Source organism: Cynocephalus volans, chromosome 5 (assembly GCF_027409185.1).
Source record: "Cynocephalus volans isolate mCynVol1 chromosome 5, mCynVol1.pri, whole genome shotgun sequence".
NCBI lineage: Eukaryota > Metazoa > Chordata > Mammalia > Dermoptera > Cynocephalidae > Cynocephalus > Cynocephalus volans.
Genome location: NC_084464.1, coordinates 85,606,646 through 85,617,663, shown reverse-complemented (window position 1 = coordinate 85,617,663; position 11,018 = coordinate 85,606,646).

Here is an 11,018-nt window from a genome sequence, read left to right as displayed (position 1 = left end):
ACTTTCAACTTTCCTTTCAGTAGATAAAAAGAATCCTTGACCATAGATTGAAGACATTCTGTATAGAAGATTTTTTTTTAAATTGCAGTACTAATCTGAGGGGAAAACACATTTTAATGAGTTTTAAATGCACTTGAACCTTTTTAATTTGGGATTTTTAAGAGAATTTGAGCCTGGTGGTGTTGGAAACCAACTTTATAAAAACACAAGTTCTGTTATAACAAAAAATATTTTTTTTTATAGTTTATTTTATTTTATTTATTTATTTTATTTATTTATTTATTTTTTTAAAGTTTTATTTTGTCGATATACATTGTGGCTGATTATTGCTCCCCATCACCAAAACCTCCCTCCCTTCTCCCTCTCCCCCTCCACCCCAATAATGTCCTTTCTGTTTGCTTGTCGTATCAACTTCAAGTAGTTGTGGTTGTTATATCTTCTTCCCCCCCCCCCGGTTTGTGTGTGTGTGTGTGTGTGTGTGTGTGTGTGTGTGTGTGTGTGAATTTATATATAAATTTTTAGCTCCCACCAATCAGTGAGAACATGTGGTATTTCTCTTTCTGTGCCTGACTTGTTTCACTTAATATAATTCTCTCGAGGTCCATCCATGTTGTTGCAAATGGCAGTATTTCATTCGTTTTTATAGCTGAGTAGTATTCCACTGTGTAGATGTACCACATTTTCCATATCCACTCATCTGATAATGGACATTTGGGCTGGTTCCAACTCTTGGCTATTGTAAAGAGTGCTGCGATGAACATTGGGGAACAGGTATACCTTCGACTTTTGCAAATGGTGCTGGGATAACTGGATATCCATATGCAGGAGAATGAAACTAGATCCATACCTCTCACCGTATACTAAAATCAACTCAAAATAGATTAAGGATTTAAATATACACCCTGAAACAATAAAACTTCTTAAAGAAAACATAGGAGAAACACTTCAGGAAATAGGACTGGACACAGACTTCATGAACACGACCCCAAAAGCACGGGCAACCAAAGGAAAAATAAACAAATGGGATTATATCAAACTAAAAAGCTTCTGCACAGCAAAAGAAACAATTAACAGAGTTAAAAGACAACCAACAGAGTGGGAGAAAATATTTGCAAAATATACATCTGACAAAGGATTAATATCAAGAATATACAAGGAACTCAAACAACTTTACAAGAAGAAAACAAGCAACCCAATTAAAAAATGGGCAAAAGAGCTAAGCAGGCATTTCTCTAAGGAAGATATACAAATGGCCAACAGACATATGAAAAAATGCTCAACATCACTCAGCATCCAGGAAATGCAAATCAAAACCACACTGAGATACCACCTAACCCCAGTTAGGATGGCTAAAATCCAAAAGACTCTGAACGATAAATGCAGGCGAGGTTGCGGAGAAAAAGGAACTCTCATACATTGTTGGTGGGACTGCAAAATGGTGCAGCCTCTATGGAAAATGGTATGGAGGTTCCTCAAACAACTGCAGATAGATCTACCATATGACCCAGCTATCCCACTGTTGGGAATATACCCAGAGGAATGGAAATCATCAAGAAAAAATATTTTTTAAATATGCTCTGACTCCCACTACCTCTGCCTTGCCTGCCACCCCCAAAATTGCCCCTTAATGATTAAATTAATAAATAGCTCATTTTTTTCCTAAAATTTATATGCCTTTAAATATTAAGGTAGATATATCATGAAATTTACTTTCGAACTTTTTAACACACTCTCTGTGACCCCAAGTATTAATCATATGATAAATCTATCAAAACAAAACAAGTTTGGTATATTGGGGTGGGGTGGGGTGGGGTGGTATTAAAGGCATTGTTTAGCATATACCATGTCAAAATAATTTATAAAACTAAAAATAGTGTTCTTCCCTTAATTAATTTTTATTTCTAAAGTATATCCTAGAGATATTCTCAAAATTATACAAAATCTTATGGAACAAGATTCCCTATCATTAGTGATATATACTAAAATATTTCCTGATGAAACATGTTGTTTGGGATTATCTACAAGATAATCCAGAGATAAGGGTTAAAGTTGGAGGAGGTCATAAAAGAAACAAAATTGGCTGTGGGTTAATAAATGTTTAAGTTGGGTAGTAGGCACATGTGGCCTTATTACACTATTCTCTCTCAATTTGAAATATTATACAAATTTTTAAAAATCTTATGCTGATATTAAATGCAGCATTTTTTGTTGAAGAAAAAGAACAAAAACAAGCTCAACTTCCATCAGTGGAATTGAGGACTTGTTTTAAAAAGCTATTGCAATCATATATCAAAATAATGCACAGTTCTTAAAAGAGTATATCTATTTGAGCTATTATGACCACATTATAAAATAAAATAAAAGGTGCTTAAGTAAGTATAATATGTTCTTATTAGCAGAAAAGGTAGAAAAGATGGTATATATCTATATCTATATCAGTATATAGATACACAAATACATTTGTTAGTTTCCTAATTCTGCTGTAAAATATCACCCCAAATTTAGGGGCTTAAAACACAAATTTACTCTCTTATAATTCTGGATGTCAGAAATTGAAAATGGGTCTTAGTTGGATAAAATCAAGGTATTGTCTGACTTATATTCCTCCTGGAGGTTCTAAGGGAGAATTCATTTTCTTGCTTTTTCCATCTTCCACAGGCCATCTGCATTCCTTGGCTTGTAGCCCCTTCCTTTCTCTTCAAATCTTTCTCTAACTGGTCCTCCTGCATCTCTCTCTTATAAGGGACTTGTGATTATGTTAGACTTACTTGGATAATCCAGGATCATCTCCCCATCTCAAAATCCTTAACTTCATCACATCTTCAAAGTCCCTTTGCAAGTAACTTATTCATAGGATTCGAGAATTAGGATGTGAACATCTTTGGGATGGAGGCACTATTCTGCCTATCACAGATATACAGATAGCTCACTCTCTCTCTAGGTATATATAAAATCTGGTAATGTTGTATTAGTCTGGGCAGGGGAAGACTATGGGGCTGGTAGTCTGAGATAAGAAAGAGACTTTCTATTTACTGTACATCATTTTGCACTTTGAATTTTTCACACTTGCATGTGTGTTAATCTGTTTTATACCGCTATGACAGAATGCCACAGACTGGGTAAGCTATAAAGAACAGAGATTTATTTCTTACAGTTCTGGAGGCTGAGAAGTCTAAGAGCATGGCACCAGCATCTGGCAAGGGCCTTCATACTACATCACCCCATGCACTCATAACCTAATCACCTCTTATTAGGCTTCACCTCCTCCCAACACTGTTGCATTAGGGATGAAGTTTCCAGCACATGAACTCTGGGGGACACATTCAAACCATAGCAGTGCATTATTTTAAAGCACTGTGTTTAAAAGGTCACCAAAACAGTTCATCACTTAGGCAATGTATTAGGAAGATATAATTGAACCTGCCAAAGAAACTCAAGAGTAAAGTTATAGTTTTAGAAAGAATGACTTTAGCATAAAGGTCCTTTTGAGGTTGGATTTTTATTTTAAATATTTCTGAAATTCTGAATTTTTGGCAGTCTTTGTTTCCATTCATTTTAAGATGACTATAGTCTGCTTTAAGCATGAAGGTGCATTTAGATCCTTTAAATTTAATTAATCAAATGAGCATTGTTTCTTGGAAATGTAAAAAAAGGAAAAACTAAGTAACAAGAGAAAGGAGTTTCTTATGGTCTATCCTAGATATCACCTCTATTCTTAGGTACCACAAGATAAATAGGTGCAGTAGTGTAGGAAAGCAGAAATGCGCTCTCGTTTGTGGTTAAGAGAACAAAACTGGTACTAATAGCGTCTCTGTTCCATGAAGATGGATAGCATATGTGGAAACAGTCAGGGAGGTTGAAGTGAGCTCTCTAATGGCCCCGAATTATAGAAGGAAGGGTCAGAACCAAGCCTAAATGGAGCAGTAGTGGGTGGTCAGGCAGCAATGCTAAGGTATTGCATGTGTACAAGCTTGGTTTGCTAAGTCCCAACAGAAAAATGACCAGAAGTCATCCTTTAGTTTTCAGTAGTTTTTGACAACAATCAAGAAGCTGTAACAACCAAGTCTCTTTTCCATTGTTTCACTCCTATTTCCCTAGATATTGAATGTTGCAATGGAAACATCAGTCCTACAGGTGACTCTATTTCTGTTTTTGATCATTAACATTCTGCATAGCATGCTTCAGGAAGCATGAAATGAGACGTTCAGATTCTAATTTTTATGGATAAGTTAATGAAGGAGTCAGGAAAACGTGGTAGCTTAGATACCAGATTCACGAAAGAACAATGTCATGTCTCACTGTGGAACTGTTCTCTCAGTTGCAATTCCTCCTGCTAGCTTCATTCTTAAATCTTACTAAAATATTTCCCATGTTTTGTAAAAGGATAAAAATTCATTCATGGATTACTGTCAAGTTTGCAATCATAACAATTTTGTGTTCCATCAAATACATGTAGATAAGCAAATCATGTTTACATTTTTAAAAGTCACCAACACTTCTGAGATTTCATAATATGGCATATACATAAATCTAAGCATTCAACTGGAAAGTTTTCATAGTAAAACACATTAAGTGTTTCGTCCTTTAAAATATATATAGGCACATGGCTATTTCTCAGTGGCACACGGTTATTCTTAATGCTGCATTTTTTTTCTCACCCTCATTAGTGAATTAAGATTATCAGGAATATTGCCCTAGAGAAGAAAATGGAAGATCATATTTAGAATTCTTACTATGTGCCAGTAATGTATTTTTCTATGTATCTCATTTAATCTTCATGATAAACTTGTGAGGATGGTGTCATCCTCAGCTCACAGATGAGCAATACAAAACAGAGGAATTAAGTAATTTGCTTTAGAGTGTTTAGCTGGTGATTTAAACCCAGTCTAATGAATTCCAAATCCACATAAGCCATGTACCCTGCACAATATAATCATTCCCACAGTACTTTACATGTGAAACTAGGAATATATCTACTAGAAATTTTAATTTTGCTCACTTATTTAAGATTGAAACATACACACACACAAACCAGTTCAGGTAATATCCAAGAACGTTCTGCTCTACCAAAATTTTAGAATCTTGGTCATCTTTAAAGATTTTATTAATAAATGGATAGGAAAACAGTAACAATTATTCACTTCTGATATCACTTTGATTCATTATGATTCATTATAATTATAACAGTTAAATTACAATTAGAGTAAGAATTATGGTACGTGAAAACCTAAACAGATTAAAATTAGTTGTCAAGTGGCTAAGGTTGAAAATTCAGTAAACAGATGTATTCTCTAAAGTTGCCTTGATTTAAAGAATAGAAATTGCTGGTTCCCATCAGGATAAACATGCTATACACGAAGTCTCTCTCATCTCACAGACGTTATTTGGGCTTATTCCTCCTTATGTGTGGGAGACTCTCAGCTGACCAAGAACTACACACACCATGCCACTTCCCTTAAGAAGTGAGCAAATATCATCATAAGATGATTCACAGCATACTAAAAAAAATGTTACAGTTAACACTTCATTGCTATTTCCATTTTTTCAACTATTAGCTTTTATTGCTCCCTTTCCTATTGATTTCCTATAGCCTTTGAGATGACTTGCACTCAAAGCCTGCTGAGAGACGCAGGCTGGGAAAACCACAGGCATTTCCCACAACCAATACACCCAGAGAGCGGCAAATTTTACAGCTGAGATGTGAGCTATAGGGCCTAATGTGTCTGCTGGCAAACAGGATTTATCATTCTACACTTTCTCCTCCCTTCCTTTCTGGCCCCAGCCAAGCGGTGGAATTCCAAAAGTGCCTCATAACACTACTCAATTCTAAATCAGTCTTCATAAATATTTTTCATATCCTCATCTACTTTCATTGGCAATTTGTGATCAGCCCTTCAAAACCTTGTGACAAATTCTTTCTCATCGTTTTTCTTGTACGGCAATTTTTACTGACAATGAGATGAAGGCTACTGAACCTTTGAATACCAGCCCTCCCTTCAAGTTCTTGGGTCATCGCATAATGGTTATAAACTCATCTTCCCAGCACACATTCTCTGCAGGCAGGCAAAAGAAGCTAAGATTTCCAAGTGATATTTATGAGTTGTATGTGAAAGAAATATGCATGCCATTATTTGAGCTGGGGCTTCTATAAAAACAGTGATCTGCTTTACATTTGGAAGAAGCAGTTGACACTTACTTAAGCATACCAACCAGTTTGTGAATAACATTAGGTTAACCAGAGTAGGAAACTGGGAAAAACCCCCTTTCAAGCATTGCCTAGAAATTAGGTAGGGGTCTACTTAACACCGGTTGCTATCAGCTGGGCAACCTGAAAGGTTCTGAACCATCAGGGTGGAAGTCCTTAATAAAGAAATGTAGGAGAGGGGAAAATAAAGAGAGAATAAACTCCTCATCCATCTGCTCATCACCTCAGCCCCAAGGTTTGGCTCTTCCTATCATCAGTCAGCTGGTCAGCTTTACCTCCCACTCAAGTCCTCACAGTCAGAGTGATGCCAAATATTCCAGGAGGACAGAGAGTTGACTTTTGTTTTATTTTAAAATCTATTTTGGATTATTCCTTGCTTTTCTCTTTCATCTGACTTGATACCACCGTTATCTTGATTCATCAAGATTCATGATACTTTGGTCTTTTGGGTGGATATAATGATAACAAATGTTACTATTAAACTTTCTGTGTAAATATTTATTTAAGCCTCACAATAACCCAGTTAGAATTTTTTATAGATGATGGACCATGGCTATGGAAGGGAAGGTATCTAAACGAAAGGCACTCACCTACTAAGGATGGAGCCAGTTCAAGTTCAAGTTTTTATTGCAAAGCTCTCTCTTGCTTCCACTGCATCAGACTAACGCTCCTTGGTGGAAGAGGCTGACCCAGTCAGGAAGATTCTTATTGGCCACAGAATCAGTTTCAATCCCAAAATGTGAATCCTTGTTTAAAATATGCCTAGTTCTATAGCTCCTCAATGTGATAATAATGTTTTGCTATATGCTAATGTTCTTAACCGATGTTGATTTTTAAAATCCTGTTTAAAATATTGAAAAATCCTATGTACGGATCAGATCGCTAAGTTTTCCTGTGTCTGTGTACCTACAGCAAAGTCTGCTAAATGTGTTCTGAAGACTAACTCCTGAGAAGAACATATGACGGTATTTCAAAAAGTTCATGGAAAAATTGAAGTAAAGGTAATACAAATTTTTCCATGAACTTTTAAAAATATTCTCATATATAGCAGAAGAACAACTTAACTTTCTCAAAGAACACAGAGCTATCACATTCAGACTTGTTCACTAAGACATAAGGAAAACTTCACAGAAAATCCAAGGAAAGAAAATAAATTTAGAACTTAACTGTGACACTTTTATAAAACCTTGGGGACTCAAGACCAATATTTTTTAAAAAAAAGATTTAATCTAGAAAACAAAATAAGGACTTATGACACTACTGTGTGATTAAAAAAAAATGTAACATTTACTGAACACATTTTTTACAGACACATAAAATTACTACAAATATTCACAACATACAGCCTCAGTAGTTGGGGTTGTCCCGACTTCAAAGGAATTAAACAGCCTGCCAATGGTCCTACAAAGTACTGATGGCAAATTTCTAACTGATACATAGATCTAACAGTGTAAAAACTTTAAGCTCTTTTTATTGAGTGCTTTCAGCCATCCTGATAACACTGTTTCCTCAAATATTAAGTGTTGTTTGCTCTGCAAAGAAAATAAGCAAGTTCCATAAAGTAGATCCCGTCCTTCTTCTAGAAGGCCTCTGGCTACCATCACCACCTGCACCCTTTCTCCATCCCTCCTAAGGTCTACTAATGTCATCGGCACAGTGACACTTAGATAGGGTGTCCTCAGTTATTTATTAGAGCTCTAGTTCCAATAAAGGTTCTCAGAACCTTAGCCCATTAAAAACTTTCTCAAACCAGGTGACAGTTGACTGGCAAATATTTTATGTACCACACAGTTGAAGTGGACAATTTATTTTCCTAAATTGGGTTATAACCAGAAACTCTCCTGGAGAAGGGGCAGAGCTAGTTCAGCCTCTCCTGCACAAACACAGGCGTCCTGAGTAGAACAGTCATGGAAGCACGACCTGGGTCGGTAGAGTCTCCCAGACCGCCATTTTCCAAAGACATTATGGGTTGTAATCATGTTGAAGGGTGAACAACTTTTCTATATTTTCTGTTTCTCTCTGGAGAGGCAAAACAGAGTTACACATATTTAGGTTTGAATCCCAGCTCAGTTCTTACCAGATAGGCACTAACCCTTTCCTTTTCTCTCTGAAATTCTTTTTCACTTTCATCTGTAGAGTGATGATAAGACCTCCTTTCCTGGGGTGAAAGTTAAGTAAGATCATGTATGTAAAGCCTCTTGTACAGTATCTGACTCGTAGAAGATGGTTAAAAAATGTCTAGTCTTCATATCTGAGTTTACAAACAAATATATTCAGGTCATTCATTGACAAACTGTGGCATATTATCTTGTTCTCATGAAACCTATCCATCACATTGCAGGATATTCATTTTAAATGATTAGTTTAACTTTAGAAATGCTTAATGATTTTTTTTCCACTGACCAAGATAATTTATGTTAGGATGCAAAAGTGAAAATTGAAATGTCTGAGATTTGGGAGAGAAAGCAATCCAGGATTGTGGTCAGGGAAGTTATGAGATTAATGGCAATTGAAATGATTTAGGCAGTTACAGAATCAATAAAGGAAGAGTGCCCTGCCTGAGCAAATATTCTGCAAGATACTTATGTGTTTGTAGATCATATTAAGCCACCATGAATTTCAAACTGATTAAGTAATTGCTTCTGTGACCTTAAAAACAGAGTAATCATTCAAATTCTGTTATTTTAGTGTGAGATCTTACATATGAACTGTAATGAGAAATCCATGTTTGAGTATAACATAACTAAGGGACATCTGTGCCCTTTTACCCAAGACACAGCAAGAGTATTTAATGTAATCATTAGCACATGTACATCAGCATGGATATAGCAAATAAAGCATTACAGGCAATGAACTTTATAAATACCATCCCTCAGAACACGCATTTGGCAGTTTTCTGGTCTCCAATAAAGGAAATAAGTGGAGTAATTAAAGCTTATATTTTTTCTGGGTGAGTTTTATATATTAGGGAAGTGGGAAAAAAATTATCCCTCCTGTATGAGAATTACCAAACAAATCTTCCCAGCACCGATGGATATTGATGGGCTAGCACCTAGCAAATGCATTCCTGTAAACGAGAAGAGACATGAAAAAATGGAACTTCTTGAATATACTACTCAAACCAACAGACAGGGATTTCAGCAGACTTTCTGTGATGTTCTGGGCCACACCAATGTCCACAAACACCTACAGATGAAACAAAGTCATGAAACCCCACTCTATATCTGAAGGTGATGAATCCAATCACAGCAGGATTTCAGGGGGAAGCACACTGTTCTAGAAAGTGATGATGTTTCTAGTTGCCAGCAACTTTCTGCTTCATAATCCAAGAGTAGATTAGGTGAACTAATCCAGGACTCCTTTGGAGACACGCCAGGTCAAGGGACTATCAGATAAACCTTTAGTCTAAAACCTAGGGATCTGCCACGGCCTCTAACAGTTGTGCTATGATTACCTCAACAGCAGAGAGTATGCCACTGCCAGAAACAGAGGCCAAGATAATGGTGCCAGGGCCTGGTTTAAGCTTTAGTTACCTCATCCACCCACCCTTCACAGACCTTCACCTTGGCAAATTTGGGTAAGCAGAGCTGGCATCAAGAGTTAGCTTTAGGCAAATCTGTGAAGCTCATGAAGCTTGACTGCGAACACTCCCAACTCTCTTTCCATCATCATCTTTTACTTCTCTTTTCCATAACTCCTGCAGAACTTTAATGAGTCTCTGATTCTATGTACCTAAGAAAAATCTAACTCTCCTGGGTTTCATCCTGTAGGCACTGGAGTAAATTGCTTTAATCAACAACTTGTTTCTAAGCACCTATTACGTTGCAAGCCCACTGGAAGCACTAGGAATACAATATTGTTAAGACATCATATCTCCCCTAAAGGACTTTAAAAGTCTAGTCTGGAGGAGAAGGTATATATATATAAAACAATTGCCAAACAACGGTGTATAATAAAATGTTAGTGTGAGTCATGCCCTGTGTGCAAAAGGACTTAGAGAAATGAGAAATCAATATTAGATTGCATAGTGGAATTATTTTTGGAGAAGGTGAGACTAGAAGTAAACTTTTCAGCAAGAGGAGAATAATGTGATATGAGGAGAAAGCATTCCAGATGGAAATCAAATCACGATAAGATTAAAATAGAAACTAGTGGATTTAATACCATCCTGCTTAAACAAAAATGTGCCTTTTTATTGAGGTTTTATTTTTTCTACTCATACAACAGTGATATATTTTCAGACACTCAGTGGCTAGTACAATATTTTGGGGGTAAAAGGCCTTTCAAATCCTTGACGTTGTGCCTTGTTAACTGTTGTCTAACCCTCCTGCACACGTGGACAAGCCTTAGACATCTTTGAAACCAATATCCGCTTTGGAAACACTCACATGGACCCCCAGAAGGTAACATGTCTCTTTAGGATTAGATATGGATCTAACACTATTTGCTTTTTGTTGCTTTACCAGAACAAAGTTCTTTCTCTCTTAAAACAAACCAGTACATACACACACACACACACACACACACACACACACACACACACACACACACAATTTTGTTTTGTATGTTTTGTCAAGGCTCATGTCCTAAGAATCTGGGCAGGGTTAAAAAAAAATCCTTTGATTAACATGACATTTTCACCTCAAAGATCTCAAAAATATTAGTACCTCGCTATGTATGAGCCATGGTTATATGACACTAAAGCAGTAAGTTGAAAAGTAAAAATCTTAGTCAAAATATGTTGTTGTGTATTAAAATCCAGTTGGAGAAAAAATTAAAATCCACTTGCTTTTCTGAATGCAGAACCAATTGA